This window comes from Elaeis guineensis, chromosome 7 (genome assembly GCF_000442705.2).
Source record: "Elaeis guineensis isolate ETL-2024a chromosome 7, EG11, whole genome shotgun sequence".
Taxonomy (NCBI): Eukaryota; Viridiplantae; Streptophyta; class Magnoliopsida; order Arecales; family Arecaceae; genus Elaeis; species Elaeis guineensis.
The window spans coordinates 13,160,067-13,186,482 of NC_025999.2; the positions used below are offsets into that span (position 1 = coordinate 13,160,067).

Below are 26,416 nucleotides of genomic sequence, written 5' to 3' on the forward strand. Positions count from 1 at the left end.
GATGGGGCTGCCGGTGGCGACGAAGATGGGGCTGGGGAGGGGGTCGGCCAACAGGGAGGGGGTCGGGGGCGAAACATGGGCGGGATGGGGTCGGGGGGTGAGATGGGGCCGAGGGGGATGGGGTAGGGGAGGGGAAGGCCGGCGATGATGGAGACTGGGCCGGGGAGGGGGTCGGTCGGTGGAGATGGGGTCGAGGAGGGGGCAACTGACGATTAGGAGAGATGGGGTTGGGGAGGGGGCGATGGTGGGGAGGGGTGGGTGACAGTGGGGTGGGAGGAAGGGAAGAGAGAAAGGCGGGGGAAAAAAGAAAAGAAAAAAAAAGAAGAAAGAAAAAATAAAAAATAAAAAAAATAAAAAAAATAAAAAAAATAAAATATTAATAAAAATATTTAATTATTTGATTAACAAAAATAAAATCTAGATCATGATCCGAATTGGATCAAGGTTGAGATTCGAATCGAGATCTTGAATCGATTGGGATCCAGATCGAGATCTGATCAGAATCTGAGTTAGGATCCGGATCGCACGGGGTTGGAGAGAGTGGCGGCACCGCAAGAGGTGGCTCGCGAGGGGTGTGTGATGGTGTCGGTGCCACAAGAGCGGAGGTCGCGGGGGTCGAGTCCGAGTGGCGTGGGGTATGTGACGGCACCGACACTGTGGGAGCGGAGATTGTGGGGGCCGAGTCTAGGTGGTGCGGGGTGTGTGATGGCACCGGCATCATGGGAGCGAGGGTCGCGAGGGCTGAGTCTGGGTAGCACGAGGTGTGTGACAGTGCCGGTGCTGTCGGAGCGGGGGCCATGGGAGGCCGAGTCCGGAGCTCGTTTAGGAGAAAAAATATTTAGAAAAAAAATATTTTTAGGTAAAAATATTTAAAAAAATAAAAAATTATTTATTACTTTTAGGTAAAAAATATTTTAAAAAAAATAAAAAACTATCGAGTCCTCGGGAATAGATTTTATTGTTATTATTTTGTATTAATATTATTTTGCATGCTCAACTGCTTATAGTTTATTTATATTTGTTACATAAATTTTTTAGTATTATTATTGAAATTTATAAATTTTTTTGTTCCACTAGCACAATGCATATTGCTGTTGCTTATTACAATTTAATTATTTTATGTGCTGTTTTGTATGCTTTTGCTTATTATAATTAAATATAAAAAATAATTTTATTTTAGAAAAAAAATTTACTGAAATTTTTTATGAAAAATTTTAATGCAAAGTTACTCTTTTTTGATAAATTAGAAATTCATATTCGAATGTATGTTCAAAGATGGTAGTTAAATTGTATTGAGCAATAGATTCTCGTTCAAGAGTCGATCTTGATCGAGATCGACTTTTGAATGTCCTATAATCGAGTTTTTTGAAAAAATAATAATCTTATTGTTGGATGTCCCAGATCCCAACTCAAATCCAAATCAGATCCCGATCTGGATCTCAATCCGAATCGGGATCTCGATCTGGATCTCGACCTCGATCCAATTCAGATCGTGATCTAAATTTTATTTTTATATTTATTTATATTTATTTATATATTAAAAATTATAGGTATGACACTAGGAGACAGACGACGACGTTCGCATTCACAGTCTACCCCGAAAGCCGAGGCACCTTCACCGATTTCCACTACCACACTAGCTCCATCGCCAAAAGGTCCTGTACTGGCAGGTCCCAGTGAGATGGGTTCGAATGAGACAGGTCCGAACGATATTATTATACTTTTTATATAATGATATTTAATTTTTTTATTTAGATAGCTATCATACTAATGATTGATTTATTATTATTTCAGGCCAGTCTCCACCAGTAGTGAGGCGAGGGCGAGGTCCATCGAAGAACCTCGCTTTAGAGTGTTGGAGATGCAAGCATCCGGGACAGTGTCTCTATATCGAGATACCATCCGGCTATACCAGGCCCATTAATAGATGGTGCGAGCCGTGGCAGACCGAGCTGGGCATCATATACCGCAGCTATGCCCCTGTGATGCTTTTTGATTGGCGTCATGTTGTACCAACTCAGAGAGAGATTTTCTACACCCAGTTATAGGTAAAATAAATTATATTATGAATATTTAATTAGCAAGGTATTCTTCTAATATTTGTTTTTGGCAGTGTGTTTTTGATATTATTGATTTTGAGAAGGATCGTGTGCGACGAGCCGTGGATGCTTATTTACCTTTGCATTTCAAGGACTATCGCCACCACATCCATTAGTATTGGTACCATGTGATGCAGGATCATGGGGTGGAGGCAGCACAGCAGCAGCCCTATGACAGCATCACTATGGATGATTGGACTATCATATACTGATATTATGAGGATCCGGCATATCAGGTTACACATCAAAACTATTTTTTTTAGAGTTTAATGATTGAATCATTTATTCTTAAATTCAGTTTGTTACCACTAATTTGATTGCTAACTATACAGAGAAGTGTGTCCAGAACATCGAGAATCGGGCTAGACAGATCATACCATATTGTGAGGGTTTGAGATTGTTCGCTCGTCACATAGAGCAGATGGTATGTAATTTTTAATTAGTATATAATTTTTTAACTATTTAAAATTTTTTTAATTAATTATTTTTAAATTACAGAGAGATATTGAGAGTGACGAGCTTCCTAATAGGATCGATATCTACCAGCGGACCCACCAACGACAGTCAAGGGAGTAGATGATGGGGAACCAAGAGCTCTTTGTAAGTTTTTTCAATTATTTTTCATTCACAGTTTGATTTTCAGTATGAAATAAAAATTACTATAACTTTAATTTTCAGAACCGTATGATAGACATCAGATCCTAGCCTACCCCTAAGGGCTCGATCGCACCCACAGATGATGAGATATGTGATTAGGTGCTTAGTATGAGACCCTATTATGTTAGGGGTCTAGGGCATGGGATTACTGCTTCCTCATCCTCACGCTCATCCAAGACTGACATCTATGCTGCGTGCGATGCTCGGCTGGTGGAGATGCAGAGACAGGCTGAGTAGTGAGCTGATGAGTTGACTGCACGTATCGATAAGCACCAACGACTCCAGATCTAGATGATGGAGTGGTTGTTGCAAATGGAGCAGATCATGCAGTTGATGAGGTAGCAATAGGTCGGTCCGAGCTCATCCGAGCGCTCTTCTTCTCCGGCCCGTTCTCCTTCTACAGATGACACTTGACGGCTTATTTGAGTAGCTTTTTATTTTTATTTTAGATCTCTTATAATTTTAATTTAATATAATAAAATGATGAAATTTATTTATGAGTTTATTGTGTAAATTTTTTATTTTAATTTTTTATTTTTAATTAATAAAAATATTATAAATCTAAATTAAAATATATATTCATAAATTATTTTTTAAAAATATCTATAAATTATTAATGATGAAATTATTTTTGATGAAATACTGATCATAAAAAAATATATTAGCGATGAAAAATTGGTCGTAAATAAATTTTTTAATAAATTTAAAAATATTAAAATTTTATATTAAATTAATAGTGATGAAAATATACATCAGAATTTGAAATATTTGGGACGTAAAACATATGTCGGTAATATTACCTTAAATTTAATTTTTATAAAAGCTTTTAATTAAATTAATAGCGATAAAAATATTTCATTGAAAATAATTGAATTTATGATGAAAAATTTATGTCAGTAATATTCTTTTAAATTCATTTTTTATAAAAATTTTTAATTAAATTAATAGTGATAAAAATATTTTTATCATAAACAATTATAATTACGATGAAAAATTTATGTCGCTAATTTTTTTTAAATTTGATTTTTATAAAAATTTTTATTTAAATTAATATCGATGAAAATATTTTCATCACTAATAATTTAATATTTATTAGCGATAAAAAATTTTGTTGGAAATTACTATATTGGCGACGAAAAGTTTACATCGCTAATACTTTTTTAAATTTATTTTCATAAAAATTTTTAATTAAATTAATAATGATGAATAAAATTCATCACAAATAATTTATTTTGTTGCAAATTATATTTTTTTATGACTAAAACTTTTTATCGTAAATAGTTTTCAAAAAAATAATTTTTTAATGATGAAAATTTTTCATCGATAATTTTTTTTTGTGATAAAATTTTTTTTATCGTAAACAATTATCAACAATGGTATTATTAATGACTAAATATTAGCCATAAAATTTTTATCGCTAATAACTATTAGCGATGAAAATTGGCTATTAGTGATGAATTTTTTTCATCGCTAATATCCTGTTTTGTTGTAGTGATCCAGTCTTGGCTTTTATAATAATGCAGTAATGTAGATAACTTTTGTAAGCCTACCGTGAACTATTAAATAGAAATTGATATTGCCTCAAGCATACAACAAACCAAGAATAAGCTCAAGAACAAAGAAAGTAGTGCTACTAACTATACTCTTTGAGAAATGAAAAAGCAAGTCCTATCAACCTTCAATCTAAGCATTTCTTTCTATCATAAGTTCCAGAGTTAGTTGTTAGATTAGTTGGTGAGCTGGCCCATCCATGGTGGTGGTAGCATTCCTATTTTCTCTTGAACTATCTCGAATAGAGGTGGTAGCATGCGGTACACTCCGGCCACCTCCTGCTTTGGCCCCTATCAGTGGTCTCACCACCATTTGTCCAAACACTAATCTTTGGCTAGAGTCCCCTTCGCAGCCTTAGCATTGATCCTTGGATATTGCTGTAAGTCCCATTACTGATCAGGAGGTAGTCTTTCAGAGCAGCATAATTTCCTTCGAGGGATTCAAGGAGCTTGCGAAGATAAAATCGTTGGGCCTCTGCGAGGGCAAGCATCCCCTCAGTCTCCTTTTTCCTTGCATACAACTCACCATTAGCATGTTGCTGGCATGCAAATAATTCTACTTCAGCTATGGTCTGACGTCCCTCTACTTCCTTCTCTTTCCCATAGAGTGAATCTTTAGCAATCTTCTACTTCTTAATTATACAGCTCCCAATTGGCTACTCGAACCTATAATTGGAAATATTTGGTAATTCAAAAAATATGTTTTAATAATCTATATCTTCAGAAACTTATCCTCTCTTTTGCTCAAACAGCAAGGGTAATGAAGGGAGCCTTAAGGCTAATAAGCCATAACATTCAACAAAATTCCTTGATGTGTGGGACTTGAATTGAACGCAGACCCCACATCAAGAAGGGAAGAGCTAGGTGTGGCATGGAAGTAAATCTAAATCAACATTCTCGCTGATTCATGTAATGAAAGAAAGATTAATCAATCAATATACAAATTGCATTGCATTCTTTGAAAATGTCCTATCAGATCTGAAACTAACTTCTAGAGCAGAAGCTTTCGCTTATGTTTAATGGTTAATTAACTACTTAAATAACAAGACGACATGACTACAACCTTCTTCTTCTCTTCCAAATGAAAGCTAGTTAGGATTAGTTAATTAAATAACAAGATACCATGACCAAAACTTCTTTTCTTCCAAATGAAAAGCTAGTTAGTTAATATTAGTGAGTCCATATGCAAATTGTATGGCATTGTTTGAAAGTATACTGACAGGTGTGAAACTTATATAGCAAAAGCTATCACTTATTTTTAATGGTTAATTCAAATAACATGACCACATGACCAAAAATTGTTCTTGCTCTTCTAGGTAACGGATTTCCTGTGAAAGCTAGTTACAATAACCAGTCATAAAAATATTGAACCTTATCTTGAAAGACATATCGCAGGAGACCTTTGAAAACATGTTTAACTCATGGAAAAAAGTCTAATTTAGAAAAGAAATATAATGAGGGATTAACAATTCTTTTGAAATTCTATGATAACAATATATTTTTTTATATGTTCCCAGCAAAAGGTCTTAGCCACTTAAGTAAAACACGTTATGAAGGGATTAAGCTTGGAAACTTGAGATAACTTTGTTGCAAAAGCATATCTATTTAATAAATAAACCAATTCTCCGACATAACCAAGGGAGGATAACTTTCTACATTAATAAAGTCTGTTGAGAGTAGCTACGGAAAGTCATCTTTATACATTGAGAATCTATATATATTTTTTTGCTTTTGTGAGTCAATTTGCTCGAAGAAGCAAAATGATGCTTATAATTACTTGAAATAGTAAAGCAAGTATAAACAATCAAATTCCCTTCCTATACAAGCGCTGCCTAAGTTTCCTAGATAATTATGTATCCCCTAAATAAACTCAATCCATTCCCTTGATGTCACATTCCCACTTTTTCTATGAATTGATGGGATAGAAAACATAGTTAAAAATTTGTAAATCACAAATCCTAATCATTTAGTGCCTGCTTAAACAAAATTAGCTCCTGTGGTGAAGGCCCATGAAAATGAGGCTTTGGTTTGTTGCATTAATAGCTGAACTTTCATTAGAATCCAATCTAAAATTTAAAGAACCATGATTGATTTAAAATAGACCTAAGACTAACTAGGATATATGGACAGAAGCCAGAGTTTCAGTTTTTGGGGGGATAGTAATTGAGAATTAGGAAAAGATATAAGAAAATTAGGGTGACAAAAAGATTTAGGATCTTCTACTTAAAAATATATTGAAGCAAAGAAAAGGTTATTAATATGATTTTTTTGGTATTTAAAAAAGTTTATAGCAGACTAAAGAATTAACGATATATAAGACCTTTACAATAACATCTATCATTGACTTGAATAGAAAATGAATTTATAAGGCTGCTTCTTAAAAGATATCATGACAAAACTTTACTACCTTCGGGAACAATAAGACCTCTAAATAATAAAGTATAATTCTTGTAACTTGAGAACAATTTAAAAAATCATTCGTCTAAGGACCATAGACTGATGGAGGGAATATGCAGCAAAGGTTTACTACCTTCATCTCATAATCGACGGTTTTAAGAGCCTTAAGACCGAGATGAGCTCATAACATTGTGCATCTCTTAAGCGGAAATATTCAAAACTCCACCATCGCCGGAGTTTCTAATCCCAAAATATTAAAGAAGGCACATCTGGGAAGAACTGTTCTGCTGATTCAATTGATAAAATCAGGCATTTCAAATTTTGCTGGTTATTGTGTTAGTTTTAAATTGAATAACTCCAAACACTCAATATTTTCTCTATGATGAGACCTGATGATTATATCTTGGAATCCAAACCGGAACATATATTAAGATTTTTGAGGGTTGAATTAAAATTTATTGTTGAAGGTCTAAAGAAAAAAAAATAAAATTATTTTTTATATAATATAGAGTGTTTGGAATTGTTCAGATTAAAGCTGACACACAATAACATGCAAAATTTAAAATACCTGATCTTACCAACTGAATCAGCAAAACGATTCTCCCCGGATGTACCTTCTTTGATATTTTGGGATCAGAAGAGTTTTGAATATTTCCGCTCAAGAGATCGGCAATGTTATGAGCTCGGATCACGGGGTTGTCTTCATAAGGCTCTTAAGACCGGCGATGCTTTGGTCTCCACTTCTGGCCAGATAGCTGAAGAACTCATGCCGGCTCTCGTCGACGAGCTGCTCCACGTTAGCGTTATAGATTAAAAGGCCGAACTGATTCAGCTCCATCCGGACCTTCTCAAACTCTTCTTGTTTGAAGGACTTGTCCCCTGGAGATCTCCTCCATGGTCATGGATGCAGCGAGGACGCGGGTCTCGCCTTCCTGGACAAGGTCGTTGACGTGGTTGGAGAGCTGGTCATGGGTGGAGATGAGCCAGGCGTATCTTATGAGGCTCTCGTGGTCGTCGACATGAGGGCCGATGGTGAACACAGCGGGGACGATGGAGGGGAGCTTCTCGGCGCTCCCTGCCTGCACCTCGAACCTGTAGTTCATTGGCGAGACGTCAACGACGGTGCACGACCGGCCCAGGAGGATCCATGCCTTCTTCTCTAGATTTATGTCGGTGATCCCAGCGCCGGTGATGGCCAGCTACCGCGACGCGCTCGCAACCTTGTACCACAAAACAATCTTTTTTTTTTTTTTTCCTCCTTCCTTTCGCACAATGGTTTGCGTGAGGGGGAAAAGAAGGCTATGGGAAGATGGATGGGTTGGGGGGCAGATCATATAGAGAAGCTGAGAGTAATCCGGTCTCTAACTCCGAGTCCTAGACAAGGAAGAAGACACTCGTTCATCAAATTCCCAGCCCAACCCGGAAAAGGAAGGGCTATTTTTTATGGGAAGATAATTAATAGCCTTGTTATCTCATTGGAGTGATCAACTCCGAAAAATAAGTGGTTAAAGATACTAAACTTTTATTTCATTTTATTTTTTTGGTAAAGTTTAAAAGATACTGATTTGGTGGCCTATAGAATATTTTCTTACTTTAAAATCGATGTTGATTGGACTAGAGTTGTGCTATGGCCAAAAGCCGTTGGATTCTTATTCAAAGGAGCCTAATGGAACAAAAAATCATTTGGTCCAGTATCAGAGAAAAATTTATTGGAACAAATTTGGCACATTTCGCTTAATATTAATTTTAAAAAATGAATAAAATTAATATTCTTTTTATCATCAGAGTTGCTAGTTTTGTAATATATATATATATATATATATATATATATATATATATATATATATATATATATATATGCATATATATATTATTCTCTTTTTTTTCTTTAGCTCTAGAAAATAAGTGGTTAAAAAAAAATACTATTTTGAGATTGGTGAAGATTAGACTCCAATCCTTTTAGGGCCATTGTATTCTCATGCAAAGGAATCTGACAAAGGATTAAAAGTGGACTTCAAAATTATCTTAATTCACAGTAATGGTTCCCAGATAAGTGGAGAAATTATTGAGTATTTGCGATGAAAAGCTTTTTCTATCATAAATACTCAATTATTTACGATAAAAATTTTTTTTTAATATTTAAAAAAATAAAAAAAATTAAAAAATTATAAATTATAAATTATTTACGATGAAAATATTACATCATAAATAATAGAGTATTTGTGATAAATAACATTTTTTGTCACAAATACCAATTATTTACGATGAAAGTTTTCATTGCTAATATTTAAAAAAATATTAAAAATTTAAAATTTATAGATTATTTACAACAAAAATATTACATCATAAATAATTGATCATTTGCAATGAAAATTATTTTTCATCGTAAATGCTAAAATATTTATGATGAAAAATTTTCATCACCAATATTTTGAAAAAAATAAAAAATTTAAAGTTTATAAAAATTATAAATTATTTATGATGAAAATATTACATCATAAATAATATAATTTTTATGATAAAAAATTATTTTTTATCATAAATAATTGATTATTTATGATGAAAATATTTTCATTATCAATATTTCTAAAAAAATATATAAAAAATATAAAAAATATAGATTATTTATAATAAAAATATTTTATTATAAATAATTTAGTATTTATGATGAAAAACTATTTTTCATCATAAATAGTCTATTATTTATCATGAAAATATTTTCATCGCCAATATTTTTTAAAAATGATAAATTTAAAAAATATAAAAAATATAGATTATTTATAATAAAAATATTGTATCATAAATAACTTAGTGTTTGCAATAAAAACTTATTTTTCAACATAAATAGTAAATTATTTACGATAAAAATATTTCCATCGCCAATATTTTGAATGAAAATGAGAAATATAAAAAATACAAAAATTATAGATAATTTATAATAAAAATATTACATCATAAATTATATAGTACTTGTAATAAAAAATTATTTTTAAACATAAATAGTCAATTATTTATGATAAAAATAGTTTCGTTGCCAATATTTTCAAAAAATAACAAATTTAAAAAATATAAAAATTGTAAATTATTTATGAAGAAAATATTGCATCATAAATAATATAGTATTTGTGATGAAAATTATTTTGCATAATAAATAGTCCATTATTCATGATATAAATATTTTCATCATTAATATTTTTAAAAATAATAAATTTAAAAAATATAAAAATTATAGATTATTTATGATAAAAATATTATATCATAAATAACTCAGTGTTTGCAATGTAAACTTATTTTCTATCGTAAATAGTCAATTATTTATGATAAAAATAATTTCATCATCAATAATTTTAAAATAATAAAAAATTTAAAAAATATAAAAATTATAGATTATTTATGATTAAAATATTTCATCATAAATAATTTAGTATTTATGATTATTGGTAATGAAAATATTTTTATCATAAATAATTGGTATTTATGTTGAAAATATCACTAATATTTTGACAAAAATGAGAAATTTAAAAAATATAAAAATTATAGATAATTTATGATGAAAATATTATATTGTAAATAATATAGTGCTTGTGATGAAAAATTATTTTCCATCATAAATAGTCCATTATTTATGACAAAAAATAGTTTCATCGCATATATTTTAAAAAAGTAAAAAATTTAAAAAATATAAAAAATATAAATTATTTATGATAAAAATATTACATCATTAATAATATAATGTTTATGATAAAAAATAATTTTGCATCATAAATAGTTCATTATTTATGACAAAAATATATTCATCACCAATATTTTTAAAAAAATAATAAATTTAAAAATATAAAAATTATAGATTATTTGTGATGAAAATATTACGTCATAAATAACTTAGTGTTTGTGATGAAAACTCATTTTCTATCATAAATAGTCAATTATTTATAATGAAAATATCTTTATTGCCAATATAATTAAAAAATATAAAATTTAAAAAATATAAAAATTATAGATTATTTGTGATGAAATAGCAAAAATATCATAAATAATTGACTATTTGTGACAGAAAATGAGTTTCCATTATAAATACTTCATTATTTACAATGAAATAATTTCATTGCTAATAATTAAAAAAATTAAAAATTTGAAAAAATAACTTTTGACACTGAAAAAAATCATTATCCCAGTATCTAGACTTTATCGGATGATGTAACAAAATTCTTTACCCACAACCAAATTAACTATCTATAAGATCGAAGAGCAAACCGCCTCAGAAAATTAAATACAAAAAATTTGATTCAGAGAAAATGTCAACTTCCAACTATATAAAGAATAAAACTTTATCAACTGTTCGATGGACTAAATTATGTCATTTACTTCTAAACCATCCCAAAATAATTTGACCAACAATCTCTTGTGATAATAAAATCCTATAACATCTTTAACAGAAAAATATAACTTCTTGAACGCTATCCTTAATCTATGGGAGATGATTCACCACAGCAATCTGATCCCTAAAACTACCAATTGATGTCGATCCTCTATCAAAAAGATTAGACTCTATATAGAAACAAAGGCCAACAAATTACCTAAAAATTAATTCAAATAAGGTATCTGTCAAAACATAAGAACATGATCAAAATTTTTAACTCACGTGTAACTAAGATTGTTTGTTAATATCTGCAATGTATCAACAGAAAAATAGTTATTATCCAATAATACATGATAATGTGTTGGTCTGCTAATCCCCTGAATGGAAATAAAATATAGATAAATTGATAAAAAATATTTTGAAAACTAGATAAAACTAGATTATGCAAATAAGCCCCTCCTAACCTAAAAAAATAAAATAATGAGAAAAAAAAATATCAAAAAAATATTATCTTTATACCAGCATGGCTGCAAAGATACAAATCAAATTCTATCAAATTACAAATCCTTATGCCGACCATAGTTCTTAATCATATGAAAAATATCACTAAATTTTTAAGCCACTTAATTGATCAACCCTAATTAACAAAACCATATGAACATCAACTAGTGAGGTGATGAGTTGACTGCACGTATCGATAAGTACCAACGGCTCCAGATCTAGATGATGGAGTGGTTGTTGCAGATGGAGCAGATCATGCAGTTGATGAGGTGGCAGTAGGTCGGTCCGAGCTCATCCGAGCGCTCTTCTTCTCCGACCCATTCTCCTTCTACAGATGACACTTGACGGCTTATTTGAGTAGCTTTTTATTTTTATTTTAGATCTCTTATAATTTTAATTTAATATAATAAAATGATGAAATTTATTTATGAGTTTATTATGTAAATTTTTTATTTTAATTTTTTATTTTTAATTAATAAAAATATTATAAATCTAAATTAAAATATATATTCATAAATTATTTTTTAAAAATATCTATAAATTATTAATGATGAAATTATTTTTGATGAAATATTGATCGTAAAAAAATATATTAGCGATGAAAAATTGGTCGTAAATAAATTTTTTAATAAATTTAAAAATATTAAAATTTTATATTAAATTAATAGTGATGAAAATATACTTCAGAATTTGAAATATTTGGGACATAAAACATATGTCGGTAATATTACTTTAAATTTAATTTTTATAAAAGCATTTAATTAAATTAATAGCGATAAAAATATTTCATTGAAAATAATTGAATTTATGATGAAAAATTTATGTCACTAATATTCTTTTAAATTCATTTTTTATAAAAATTTTTAATTAAATTAATAGTGATGAAAATATTTTTATCGTAAATAACTATATTTACGATGAAAAATTTATGTCGCTAATTTTTTTTTTAATTTGATTTTTATAAAAATTTTCATTTAAATTAATATCGATGAAAATATTTTCATCACTAGTAATTTAATATTTATTAGTGATAAAAAATTTTGTTGGAAATTGCTATATTGGCGACGAAAAGTTTACGTCGCTAATACTTTTTTAAATTTATTTTCATAAAAATTTTTAATTAAATTAATAATGATGAATAAAATTCATCACAAATAATTTATTTTGTTGCAAATTATATTTTTTTATGACTAAAACTTTTTATCGTAAATAGTTTTCAAAAACAATAATTTTTTAATGATAAAAATTTTTCATCGATAATTTTTTTTTGTGATAAAATTTTTTTTTATCGTAAATAATTATCAACAACGGTAAAATTTGATGACTAAATATTAGCAATAAAATTTTTATCACTAATAACTATTAGCGATGAAAATTGGCTATTAGTGATGAATTTTTTTCATCGCTAATATCCTGTTTTGTTGTAGTGATCCAGTCTTGGCTTTTATAATAATGCAGTAATATAGATAACTTTTGTAAGCCTACCGTGAACTATTAAATAGAAATTGATATTGCCTCAAGCATACAACAAACCAAGAATAAGCTCAAGAACAAAGAAAGTAGTGCTACTAACTATACTCTTTGAGAAATGAAAAAGCAAGTCCTATCAACCTTCAATCTAAGCATTTCTTTCTATCATAAGTTCCAGAGTTAGTTGTTAGATTAGTTGGTGAGCTGGCCCATCCATGGTGGTGGTGGCATTCCTATTTGCTCTTAAACTATCTCGAATAGAGGTGGTAGCATGCGGTACACTCCGGCCACCTCCTGCTCTGGCCCCTATCAGTGGTCTCACCACCATTTGTCCAAACACTAATCTTTGGCTAGAGTCCCCTTTGCAGCCTTAGCATTGATCCTTGGATATTGCCGTAAGTCCCATTACTGATCAGGAGGTAGTCTTTCAGAGCAGCATAATTTCCTTCGAGGGATTCAAGGAGCTTGCGAAGATAAAATCGTTGGGCCTCTGCGAGGGCAAGCATCCCCTCAGTCTCCTTTTTCCTTGCATACAACTCACCATTAGCTTGTTGCTGGCATGCAAATAATTCTACTTCAGCTATGGTCTGACGTCCCTCTACTTCCTTCTCTTTCCCATAGAGTGAATCTTTAGCAATCTTCTGCTTCTTAATTATACAGCTCCCAATTGGCTACTCGAACCTATAATTGGAAATATTTGGTAATTCAAAAAATATGTTTTAATAATCTATATCTTCAGAAACTTATCCTCTCTTTTGCTCAAACAGCAAGGGTAATGAAGGGAGCCTTAAGGCTAATAAGCCATAACATTCAACAAAATTCCTTGATGTGTGGGACTTGAATTGAACGCAGACCCCACATCAAGAAGGGAAGAGCTAGGTGTGGCGTGGAAGTAAATCTAAATCAACATTCTCGCTGATTCATGTAATGAAAGAAAGATTAATCAATCAATATACAAATTGCATTGCATTCTTTGAAAATGTCCTATCAGATCTGAAACTAACTTCTAGAGCAGAAGCTTTCGCTTATGTTTAATGGTTAATTAACTACTTAAATAACAAGACAACATGACTACAACCTTCTTCTTCTCTTCCAAATGCAAGCTAGTTAGGATTAGTTAATTAAATAACAAGATACCATGACCAAAACTTCTTTTCTTCCAAATGAAAAGCTAGTTAGTTAATATTAGTGAGTCCATATGCAAATTGTATGGCATTGTTTGAAAGTATACTGACAGGTGTGAAACTTATATAGCAAAAGCTATCACTTATTTTTAATGGTTAATTCAAATAACATGACCACATGACAAAAAATTGTTCTTGCTCTTCTAGGTAACGGATTTCCTGTGAAAGCTAGTTACAATAACCAGTCATAAAAATATTGAACCTTATCTTGAAAGACATATCGCAGGAGACCTTTGAAAACATGTTTAACTCATGGAAAAAAGTCTAATTTAGAAAAGAAATATAATGAGGGATTAACAATTCTTTTGAAATTCTATGATAACAATATATTTTTTTATATGTTCCCAGCAAAAGGTCTTAGCCACTTAAGTAAAACACGTTATGAAGGGATTAAGCTTGGAAACTTGAGATAACTTTGTTGCAAAAGCATATCTATTTAATAAATAAACCAATTCTCCGACATAACCAAGGGAGGATAACTTTCTACATTAATAAAGTCTGTTGAGAGTAGCTACGGAAAGTCATCTTTATACATTGAGAATCTATATATATTTTTTTGCTTTTGTGAGTCAATTTGCTCGAAGAAGCAAAATGATGCTTATAATTACTTGAAATAGTAAAGCAAGTATAAACAATCAAATTCCCTTCCTATACAAGCGCTGCCTAAGTTTCCTAGATAATTATGTATCCCCTAAATAAACTCAATCCATTCCCTTGATGTCACATTCCCACTTTTTCTATGAATTGATGGGATAGAAAACATAGTTAAAAATTTGTAAATCACAAATCCTAATCATTTAGTGCCTGCTTAAACAAAATTAGCTCCTGTGGTGAAGGCCCATGAAAATGAGGCTTTGGTTTGTTGCATTAATAGCTGAACTTTCATTAGAATCCAATCTAAAATTTAAAGAACCATGATTGATTTAAAATAGACCTAAGACTAACTAGGATATATGGACAGAAGCCAGAGTTTCAGTTTTTGGGGGGATAGTAATTGAGAATTAGGAAAAGATATAAGAAAATTAGGGTGACAAAAAGATTTAGGATCTTCTACTTAAAAATATATTGAAGCAAAGAAAAGGTTATTAATATGATTTTTTTGGTATTTAAAAAAGTTTATAGCAGACTAAAGAATTAACGATATATAAGACCTTTACAATAACATCTATCATTGACTTGAATAGAAAATGAATTTATAAGGCTGCTTCTTAAAAGATATCATGACAAAACTTTACTACCTTCGGGAACAATAAGACCTCTAAATAATAAAGTATAATTCTTGTAACTTGAGAACAATTTAAAAAATCATTCATCTAAGGACCATAGACCGATGGAGGGAATATGCAGCAAAGGTTTACTACCTTCATCTCATAATCGACGGTTTTAAGAGCCTTAAGACCGAGATGAGCTCATAACATTGTGCATCTCTTAAGCGGAAATATTCAAAACTCCACCATCGCCGGAGTTTCTAATCCCAAAATATTAAAGAAGGCACATCTGGGAAGAACTGTTCTGCTGATTCAATTGATAAAATCAGGCATTTCAAATTTTGCTGGTTATTGTGTCAGTTTTAAATTGAATAACTCCAAACACTCAATATTTTCTCTATGATGAGACCTGATGATTATATCTTGGAATCCAAACCTGAACATATATTAAGATTTTTGAGGGTTGAATTAAAATTTATTGTTGAAGGTCTAAAGAAAAAAAAAAAAATTTATTTTTTATATAATATAGAGTGTTTGGAATTGTTCAGATTAAAGCTGACACACAATAACTTGCAAAATTTAAAATGTCTGATCTTACCAACTGAATCAGCAAAACGATTCTCCCCGGATGTACCTTCTTTGATATTTTGGGATCAGAAGAGTTTTGAATATTTCCGCTCAAGAGATCGGCAATGTTATGAGCTCGGATCACGGGGTTGTCTTCATAAGGCTCTTAAGACCGGCGATGCTTTGGTCTCCACTTCTGGCCAGATAGCTGAAGAACTCATGCCGGCTCACGTCGACGAGCTGCTCCACGTTAGCGTTATAGATTAAAAGGCCGAACTGATTCAGCTCCATCCGGACCTTCTCAAACTCTTCTTGTTTGAAGGACTTGTCCCCTGGAGATCTCCTCCATGGTCATGGATGCAGCGAGGACGCGGGTCTCGCCTTCCTGGACAAGGTCGTTGACGTGGTTGGAGAGCTGGTCATGGGTGGAGATGAGCCAGGCGTATCTTATGAGGCTCTCGTGGTCGTCGACATGACGGCCGATGGTGAACACAGCGGGGACGATGGAGGGGAGCTTCTCGGCGCTCCCTGCCTGCACCTCGAACCTGTAGTTCATTGGCGAGACGTCAACGACGGTGCACGACCGGCCCAGGAGGATCCATGCCTTCTTCTCTAGATTTATGTCGGTGATCCCAGCGCCGGTGATGGCCAGCTACCGCGACGCGCTCGCAACCTTGTACCACAAAACAATCTTTTTTTTTTTTTCCTCCTTCCTTTCGCACAATGGTTTGCGTGAGGGGGAAAAGAAGGCTATGGGAAGATGGATGGGTTGGGGGGCAGATCATATAGAGAAGCTGAGAGTAATCCGGTCTCTAACTCCGAGTCCTAGACAAGGAAGAAGACACTCGTTCATCAAATTCCCAGCCCAACCCGGAAAAGGAAGGGCTATTTTTTATGGGAAGATAATTAATAGCCTTGTTATCTCATTGGAGTGATCAACTCCGAAAAATAAGTGGTTAAAGATACTAAACTTTTATTTCATTTTATTTTTTTGGTAAAGTTTAAAAGATACTGATTTGGTGGCCTATAGAATATTTTCTTACTTTAAAATCGATGTTGATTGGACTAGAGTTGTGCTATGGCCAAAAGCCGTTGGATTCTTATTCAAAGGAGCCTAATGGAACAAAAAATCATTTGGTCCAGTATCAGAGAAAAATTTATTGGAACAAATTTGGCACATTTCTCTTAATATTAATTTTAAAAAATGAATAAAATTAATATTCTTTTTATCATCAGAGTTGCTAGTTTTGTAATATATATATATATATATATATATATATATATATATATATATATATATATATATATATATATATATATATATATATGCATATATATATTATTCTCTTTTTTTTCTTTAGCTCTAGAAAATAAGTGGTTAAAAAAAATACTATTTTGAGATTGGTGAAGATTAGACTCCAATCCTTTTAGGGCCATTGTATTCTCATGCAAAGGAATCTAACAAAGGATTAAAAGTGGATTTCGAAATTATCTTAATTCAGAGTAATGGTTCCCAGATAAGTGGAGAAATTATTGAGTATTTGCGATGAAAAGCTTTTTCTATCATAAATACTCAATTATTTACGATAATTTTTTTTTTAATATTTAAAAAAAATAAAAAAAATTAAAAAATTATAAATTATAAATTATTTACGATAAAAATATTACATCATAAATAATTGAGTATTTGTGATAAATAACATTTTTTGTCACAAATACCAATTATTTACGATGAAAGTTTTCATCACTAATATTTAAAAAATTATTAAAAATTTAAAAATTATAGATTATTTATAATAGAAATATTACGTCATAAATAATTGATCATTTGCAATGAAAATTATTTTTCATCATAAATGCTAAAATATTTATGATGAAAAATTTTCATCACCAATATTTTGAAAAAAATAAAAAATTTAAAGTTTATAAAAATTATAAATTATTTATGATGAAAATATTACATCATAAATAATATAATTTTTATGATAAAAAATTATTTTTTATCATAAATAATTGATTATTTATGATGAAAATATTTTCATCATCAATATTTCTAAAAAAATATATAAAAAATATAAAAAATATAGATTATTTATAATAAAAATATTTTATTATAAATAATTTAGTATTTATGATGAAAAACTATTTTTCATCATAAATAGTCTATTATTTATGATGAAAATATTTTCATCACCAATATTTTTTAAAAATGATAAATTTTAAAAAATATAAAAAATATAGATTATTTATAATAAAAATATTACATCATAAATAACTTATTGTTTGCAATAAAAACTTATTTTTCAACATAAATAGTAAATTATTTATGATAAAAATATTTCCATCGCTAATATTTTGAATGAAAATGAGAAATATAAAAAATACAAAAATTATAGATAATTTATAACAAAAATATTGCATCATAAATTATATAGTACTTGTAATAAAAAATTATTTTTAAACATAAATAGTCAATTATTTATGATAAAAATAGTTTCATTGCCAATATTTTCAAAAAATAACAAATTTAAAAAATATAAAAATTGTAAATTATTTATGAAGAAAATATTGCATCATAAATAATATAGTATTTGTGATGAAAATTATTTTGCATAATAAATAGTTCATTATTCATGATATAAATATTTTCATCATTAATAGTTTTAAAAATAATAAATTTAAAAAATATAAAAATTATAGATTATTTATGATAAAAATATTATATCATAAATAACTCAGTGTTTGCAATGTAAACTTATTTTCTATCATAAATAGTCAATTATTTATGATAAAAATAATTTCATCATCAATAATTTTAAAATAATAAAAAATTTAAAAAATATATAAATTATAGATTATTTATGATTAAAATATTTCATCATAAATAATTTAGTGTTTATGATTATTGGGGATGAAAATATTTTTATCATAAATAATTGGTATTTATGATGAAAATATCACTAATATTTTGACAAAAATGAGAAATTTAAAAAATATAAAAATTATAGATAATTTATGATGAAAATATTATATTTTAAATAATATAGTTCTTGTGATGAAAAATTATTTTTCATCATAAATAGTCCATTATTTATGACAAAAAATAGTTTCATCGCATATATTTTAAAAAAGTAAAAAATTTAAAAAATATAAAGATTATAAATTATTTATGATAAAAATATTACATCATTAATAATATAGTGTTTATGATAAAAAATAATTTTTCATCATAAATAGTTCATTATTTATGACAAAAATATATTCATCACCAATATTTTTAAAAAAATAATAAATTTAAAAATATAAAAATTATAGATTATTTATGATGAAAATATTACATCGTAAATAACTTAGTGTTTGTGATAAAAACTCATTTTCTATCATAAATAGTCAATTATTTATCATGAAAATATTTTTATTGCCAATATAATGAAAAAATATAAAATTTAAAAAATATAAAAATTATAGATTATTTGTGATGAAATAGCAAAAATATCATAAATAATTGACTATTTGTGATAGAAAATGAGTTTTCATCATAAATACTTCATTATTTACAATGAAATAATTTCATTGCTAATAATTAAAAAAATTAAAAATTTAAAAAAATAACTTTTGACACTGAAAAAAATCATTATCCTAGTATCTAGACTTTATCGGATGATGTAATAAAATTCTTTACCCACAACCGAATTAACTGTCTATAAGATCGAAGAGCAAACCACCTCAAAAAATTAAATGCAAGAAATTTGATTCAGAGAAAATGTCAACTTCCAACTATATAAAGAATAAAACTTTATCAACTGTTCGATGGACTAAATTATGTCATTTACTTCTAAACCATCCCAAAATAATTTGGCCAACAATCTCTTGTGATAATAAAATCCTATAACATCTTTAACAGAAAAATATAACTTCTTGAACGCTATCCTTAATCTATGGGAGATGATTCACCACAGCAATCTGATCCCTGAAACTACCAATTGATGTCGATCCTCCATCAAAAAGATTAGACTCTATATAGAAACAAAGGCCAGCAGATTACCTAAAAATTAATTCAAACAAGGTATCTGTCAAAACATAAGAACATGATCAAAATTTTTAACTCACGTGTAACTAAGATTGTTTGTTAATATCTGCAATTTATCAGCAGAAAAGTAGTTATTATCCAATAATACATGATAATGTGTTGGTCTGCTGATCCCCTGAATGGAAATAAAATATAGATAAATTGATAAAAAATATTTTGAAAATGAGATAAAACTAGATTATGCAAATAAGCCCCTCCTAACCTAGAAAAATAAAATAATGAGAAAAAAATATCAAAAAAATATTATCTTTATACCAGCATGGCTGCAAAGATACAAATCAAATTCTATCAGATTACAAATTCTTATGCCGATCATCGTTCTTAATCATATGAAAAATATCACTAAATTTTTAAGCCACTTAATTGATCAACCCTAATTAACAAAACCATATGAACATCAACTAGTGAGGTGATGAGTTGACTGCAAGTATCGATAAGTACCAACGGCTCCAGATCTAGATGATGGAGTGGTTGTTGCAGGTGGAGCAGATCATGCAGTTGATGAGGTAGCAGTAGGTTGGTCCGAGCTCATCCGAGCGCTCTTCTTCTCTGGCCCGTTCTCCTTCTACAAATGACACTTGACGGCTTATTTGAGTAGCTTTTTATTTTTATTTTAGATCTCTTATAATTTTAATTTAATATAATAAAATGATGAAATTTATTTATAAATTTATTGTGTAAATTTTTTATTTCAATTTTTTATTTTTAATTAATAAAAATATTATAAATCTAAATTAAAATATATATTCATAAATTATTTTTTAAAAAATATCTATAAATTATTAATGATGAAATTATTTTTGATGAAATATTGATCATAAAAAAATATATTAGCGATGAAAAATTGGTCGTAAATAAATTTTTTAATAAATTTATGGGAAAATTTTAATTTTCCCATAAATTTAATTTTTGGGAGAAATTTTTTTGGGAGAATTATTCATGATGAAAATTTAATTTTCATTGCTAATAAGCTAATTAATGATGAAATTTTTAGTTTTCATCGTAAATAATTTTTTAAGAGAAAAATTTTTTTCATGGAAAAAATTTTGGCAAAAATTATTAGTGACAATTTTATTTTCATCGCAAATAAATTTTTTTAGTGAGAAAATTTTTTTAGTGGGAAAAAATTTTTTTTGATGAAAATTATTAGTGATGAAAATTAAATTTTCATTGCTAATAACATAATTAAGGACAAAAAATTTTTTCATCGAAAATAAATTTTTAGTGAGAATTTTTTTTGTTGTTTAACAGAATTATTAGCGATGAAAATTAAATTTTCATCGCTAATAATGATTCTTTTAATGCACGTCAAGTCAATGTCATTTCACGCGAAACCCTCTTTCCCCCCTTCTCCCCTCTCTCCTCTCTCCTCTCCTCTCTCCCTCTCCCTAAGCTCTCCTCTCTCCATGCTCTACCCCCCCTCTCTTCCCGTTGGCGAGCCCCTCTCCATCGTCGCCGCTGCCGTCTGCGCCGCCTGCCATTCACCATCCATCGGAGGTAAGGTTCCAACCTTTTTTTTTTGTGTTGATCGGGCCATCGGGGGTGGAGCCGTTCGAGGGGGGGCGTGGGCGGCCAATGGTGCCATAGGGCTGGGGAGGGGGTCGGCCGACAGGGAGGTGGTCGGCCGACGAGGAGGGGGTCTGGGGCAAAACAGGGGTAGGATGGGGTCGAGGGATGGGATGGGGCCAGGGGTGGGATCGGTCTGGGGAGGGGGCAGCCAGCGGCGATGGTGATGGGGTCGGCTGGTGGGAAGCTGGTTGGCCGACAGGGAGGGGGTCGAGGATGAAATGTGGGCAGGATGGGGTCTGGGGGCGGGATAGGGCCGGGGGGATGGGGTCGGGGAGGGGCGGCTAGCGGCGATGGAGACGGGGCCGGGGAGGGGGTCGACTGATGGGGAGGGGGTTGGGGGCGAAAGGTGGGCGAGATGGGGTCGGGGGGCAGGATGGGATCGGAGGGGATAGGGTCGGGGAGGGGGCGGCCAGGGGGGATGGGGTCGGGGCTGGGGAGGGGGGTCGGTCGGTGGAGATGGGGCTGGGGAGGGGGCGACTGACGGTCGGGGGAGATGGGGTCAGGGAGGGGGCAGCAGTGGGGAGGGGTGGGTGACGGTGGGGCAGGAGGAAGGGAAGAGAGAAAGGAGGGGAAAAAAAAGAAAAAGAAAAAAAAAAGAAAGAAAAAAGAAAAAAAGAAAAAAAGGTGAAAAAAATAAAAAAGTAAAAAATAAAATATTAATAATAGTCTTTAATTATTTGATTAATAAAAATAAAATCTAGATCACTATCCGAATTGGATCGAGGTTGAGATTCAGATCGAGATCCCAATTCGGATTGAGATCCAGATCGAGATCTGATCAGGATTTGAGTTGGGATCCAGGTCGCATGGGGTTGGAGAGGGCGGCGGCACCGCAAGGAGTGGCTCGTGAGGGGTGTGTGATGGTGTCGGTGCCACGGGAGTGGGGGACATGGGGGCCGAGTTTGGGTGGCATGGGGTGTGTGACGGCACTGACACTGTGGGAGCGGAGATTGTGGGGGCCGAGTTCAGGCGGTGCGGAGTGTGTGACGGCGCTAGGGTCATGGGAGCAGGGGTCGCTAGGGTCGAGTCTGGGCGGTGCGGGGTGTGTGACGGTGCCGGTGCCATGGGAGCGGGGGCCGTGGGAGGCTGAGTCTGGAGCTTGTTTAGAAGAAAAAATATTTAGAAAAAAAATATTTTTAGGTAAAAAATATGTAAAAAAATTATTTATTATTTTTAGATAAAAAATATTTTAAAAAAAATAAAAAACCATCGACTCCTTGAGAATAGATTTTGTTGTTATTATTTTATGTTAATATTATTTTGCATGCTTAACTGCTTATAGTTTATTTTATATTTATTGCATAAATTTTTTAGTATTATTGCTGAAATTTATAATTTTTTTTTGTTTCGCTAGCATAATGTACATTGCTGTTGCTTATTATAATTTAATTATTTTATGTGCTGTTTCATATGCTTTTGCTTATTATAATTAAATATAAAAAGTATTTTATTTTAGAAAAAATTTTACTGAAATTTTTGATGAAAAATTTTAATACAGAGTTATTCTTTTTTGATAAATTAGAAATCCATCTTCGAATGTATGTTCAGAGATGGCAGTTAAATTGTATTGAGCCATAGATTTTCGTTCAAAAGTCGATCTTAGTCGAGATCAACTTTTAGATATCCCATAATTGGGCTTTTTGAAAAAGTAATAATCTTATTGTTGGATATCTCAGATCCCAACTCAGATCCTGATCTGGATCCGAATCCGAATCGGAATCTCAATCTGGATCTCGACCTCGATCCAGTTTGGATCATGATCTAGATTTTATTTTTATATTCATTTATATTCATTTATATGTCAAAAATTATAGGTATGACACCAAGAGACAGATGACGACGTTCGCATTCACAGTCTACCCTGGAGGCTGAGGCACCTTCATCGATTTCTACTACCGCACCAGCTCCATCGCCAGAAGGTTCTGCACTAGCAGGTCCCTGTGAGACGAGTTCGAATGAGGCGGGTCCAAATGGTATTATTATACTTTTTATATAATGATATTTGATTTTTTTATTTAGATAGCTATCATACTAATGATTGATTTATTGTTGTTTCAGGCCAGTCTCCATCAGTAGTGGGTGAGGGTGAGGTCCATCGAAGAACCTCGCTTTAGAGCATTGGAGACGCGAGCATCCGGGACAGCATCTTCATATCGAGATACCATCTGGCTATACCAGGCCCATTAGGAGATGGTGTGAGCCGTGGCAGATCAAGCTGGGCATCATATGCTGCAGCTATGCCTCCGTGATGTTTTTTGATTGGCATCAAATTGTACCATATCAGAGAGAGATTTTCTGCACTCAGTTACAGATAAAATAAATTATATTATAAATATTTAATTAGCATGGTATTCTTCTAATATTTATTATTGGCAGGGTATTTTTGATATTATTGATTTTGAGAAAGATTGTGTGCGGCGAACCATGGATGCTTATTTATCTTTGCGTTTCAAGGACTATCGCCACCACATCCATCAGTATTGGTACCATGTGATGCAGGATCATGGGGTGGAGGCAGCACAGCAGCGGTCCTATGATAGCATCACTATAGATGATTAGATTGTCATATGCCGACATTACGAGGATCCGACATATCAGGTTATACATCCAAACTTTTTTTTTTTTTAGAGTTTAATGATTGAATTATTTATTCTTAAATTCAGTTTGTTACCTACTAATTTGATTGCTAACTGTACAGAGAAGATATGTCTACAACGTCGTGAATCGGACTAAATAGATCGTACTGTATTGTGAGGGTTCGAGATTGTTCGCTCGTCACATGGAGCAGATGGTAAGTAATTTCTAATTAGTATATAATTTTTTAACTATTTAAAAAATTTTTAATTAATTATTTTTAAATTACAGAGAGATGCTGAGAGTGGCGAGCTTTCTGGTAGGATCGATATCTACCAGCAGACCCATCAACGACGGTCAGGGGAGTAGACGATGGAGAGCCAAGAGCTCTTTATAAGTTTTTTTAATTATTTTTATTCATAATTTGATTTTCAGTATAAAATTAAAATAGCTATAACTTTAATTTTTAGGACTGTATGATAGACATCAGATCCCAGTCTATCCTTGAGGGCTCGACCACACCCACAGATGACGAGATCTGTTATTAGGTGCTTGGTACGAGACCCTGTTATGTTAGGGATCTAGGGCATAGGATCACTGCTTCCTTATCCTCACGCTCATCCAAGGCTGACATCATACTACCTGCGATGCTCGGCTGGTGCAGGTGCAGAAGCAGGTTGAGTAGTGAGCTGATGAGTTGACTGCACGCGTCGATGAGTACCAGCGGCTCCAGATTCAGATGATGGAATGGATGTCACAGATAGAGCAAATGATGCAGCTGATGAGGTAGCAGCAGGCCAGTCCGAACTCATTCGAACACTCTCCTTCCCCAGCCCATTTCGCTTCTACAGATGCCGACACTTGATGGCTTATTAGTGTAGCTTTTTATTTTTATTTTAAATCATTTATAATTTTAATTTAATATAATAAAATGATAAAATTTATTTATGAGTTTATTATGTAAATTTTTTATTTTAATTTTTTATTTTTAATTTATAAAAATATTATAAATATAAATTAAATATATATATTCATAAATTACTTTTAAAAAATATCTATAAATTATTAGCCATGGAATTATTTTTGATGAAATATTGGTCACAAAAAAATATATTAGTGAAGAAAAATTGGTCATAAATAAATTTTTTAATAAATTTAAAAATATTATAATTTTATATTAAATTAATAGTGATAAAAATATACATTAAAATTTAAAATATTTGGGTCATAAAACATATGTCGCTAATATTATTTTAAATTTAATTTTTATAAAAGTTTTTAATTAAATTAATAGTGATAAAAATATTTCATTGAAAATAACTATATTTATGATGAAAAATTTATGTCGCTAATATTTTTTTAAATTTAATTTTTATAAAAAATTTTAATTAAATTAATAGTGATGAAAATATTTTTATCGTAAATAACTATATTTATGATGAAAAATTTATATCGCTATTTTTTTTTTTAAATTTGATTTTTATAAAAATTTTTATTTAAATTAATAACAATGAAAATATTTTCATCGCTAGTAATTTAATGTTTATTAATGATAAAAATTTTCATTGGAAAATGCTATATTGGCGACGAAAAGTTTACGTCGCTAATACTTTTTCAAATTTATTTTGATAAAATTTTTTAATTAAATTAATAGCAATGAGTAAAATTCATCATAAATAATTTATTTTATTATAAATTATATTTTTTTTATGACTAAAACTTTTTGTCATAAATAGTTTTCAAAAAAAATAATTTTTTTAACGATAAAAATTTTTCATCGTTAATATTTTTTATTTGCGATAAAAAAAATTTTTCATCGTAAAAAATTATCAATGATGGCATTATTGACTACTAAATTTTAGCGATGAAATTTTCATCACTAATAACTATTACCGACAAAAATTGGTTATTAATGATAAATTTTTTTTCGTCGCTAATATCCTATTTTGTTGTAGTGATCTAGTCTTGGCTTTTATAATAATGCAGTAATGTAGATGACTTTTGCAAGTCTACCATGAACTATTAAATAGAAATTGGTATTATCTCAAGCATACAACAAACCAAGAATTAGCTCAAGAACAAAGAAAGTAGTCATACCAACTATACTCTTTGAGAAATGAAAAAGCAAGTCCTATCAACCTTCAATCTAAGTATTTCTTTCTATCATAAGTTCCAGAGTTAGTTGTCAGA

At 30.9% G+C, this 26,416-nt stretch overlaps 2 pseudogenes; both read right to left on the reverse strand.

Annotated features, from left to right (window-relative positions):
* Window positions 1-4,431: 4,431 nt before the first annotated feature.
* Window positions 4,432-7,127, reverse strand: LOC140859272 (flotillin-like protein 1; annotated as a pseudogene).
* Window positions 7,128-7,391: 264 nt separating this feature from the next.
* On the reverse strand, window positions 7,392-25,038 carry LOC140859273 (flotillin-like protein 4; annotated as a pseudogene).
* Window positions 25,039-26,416: the final 1,378 nt, after the last annotated feature.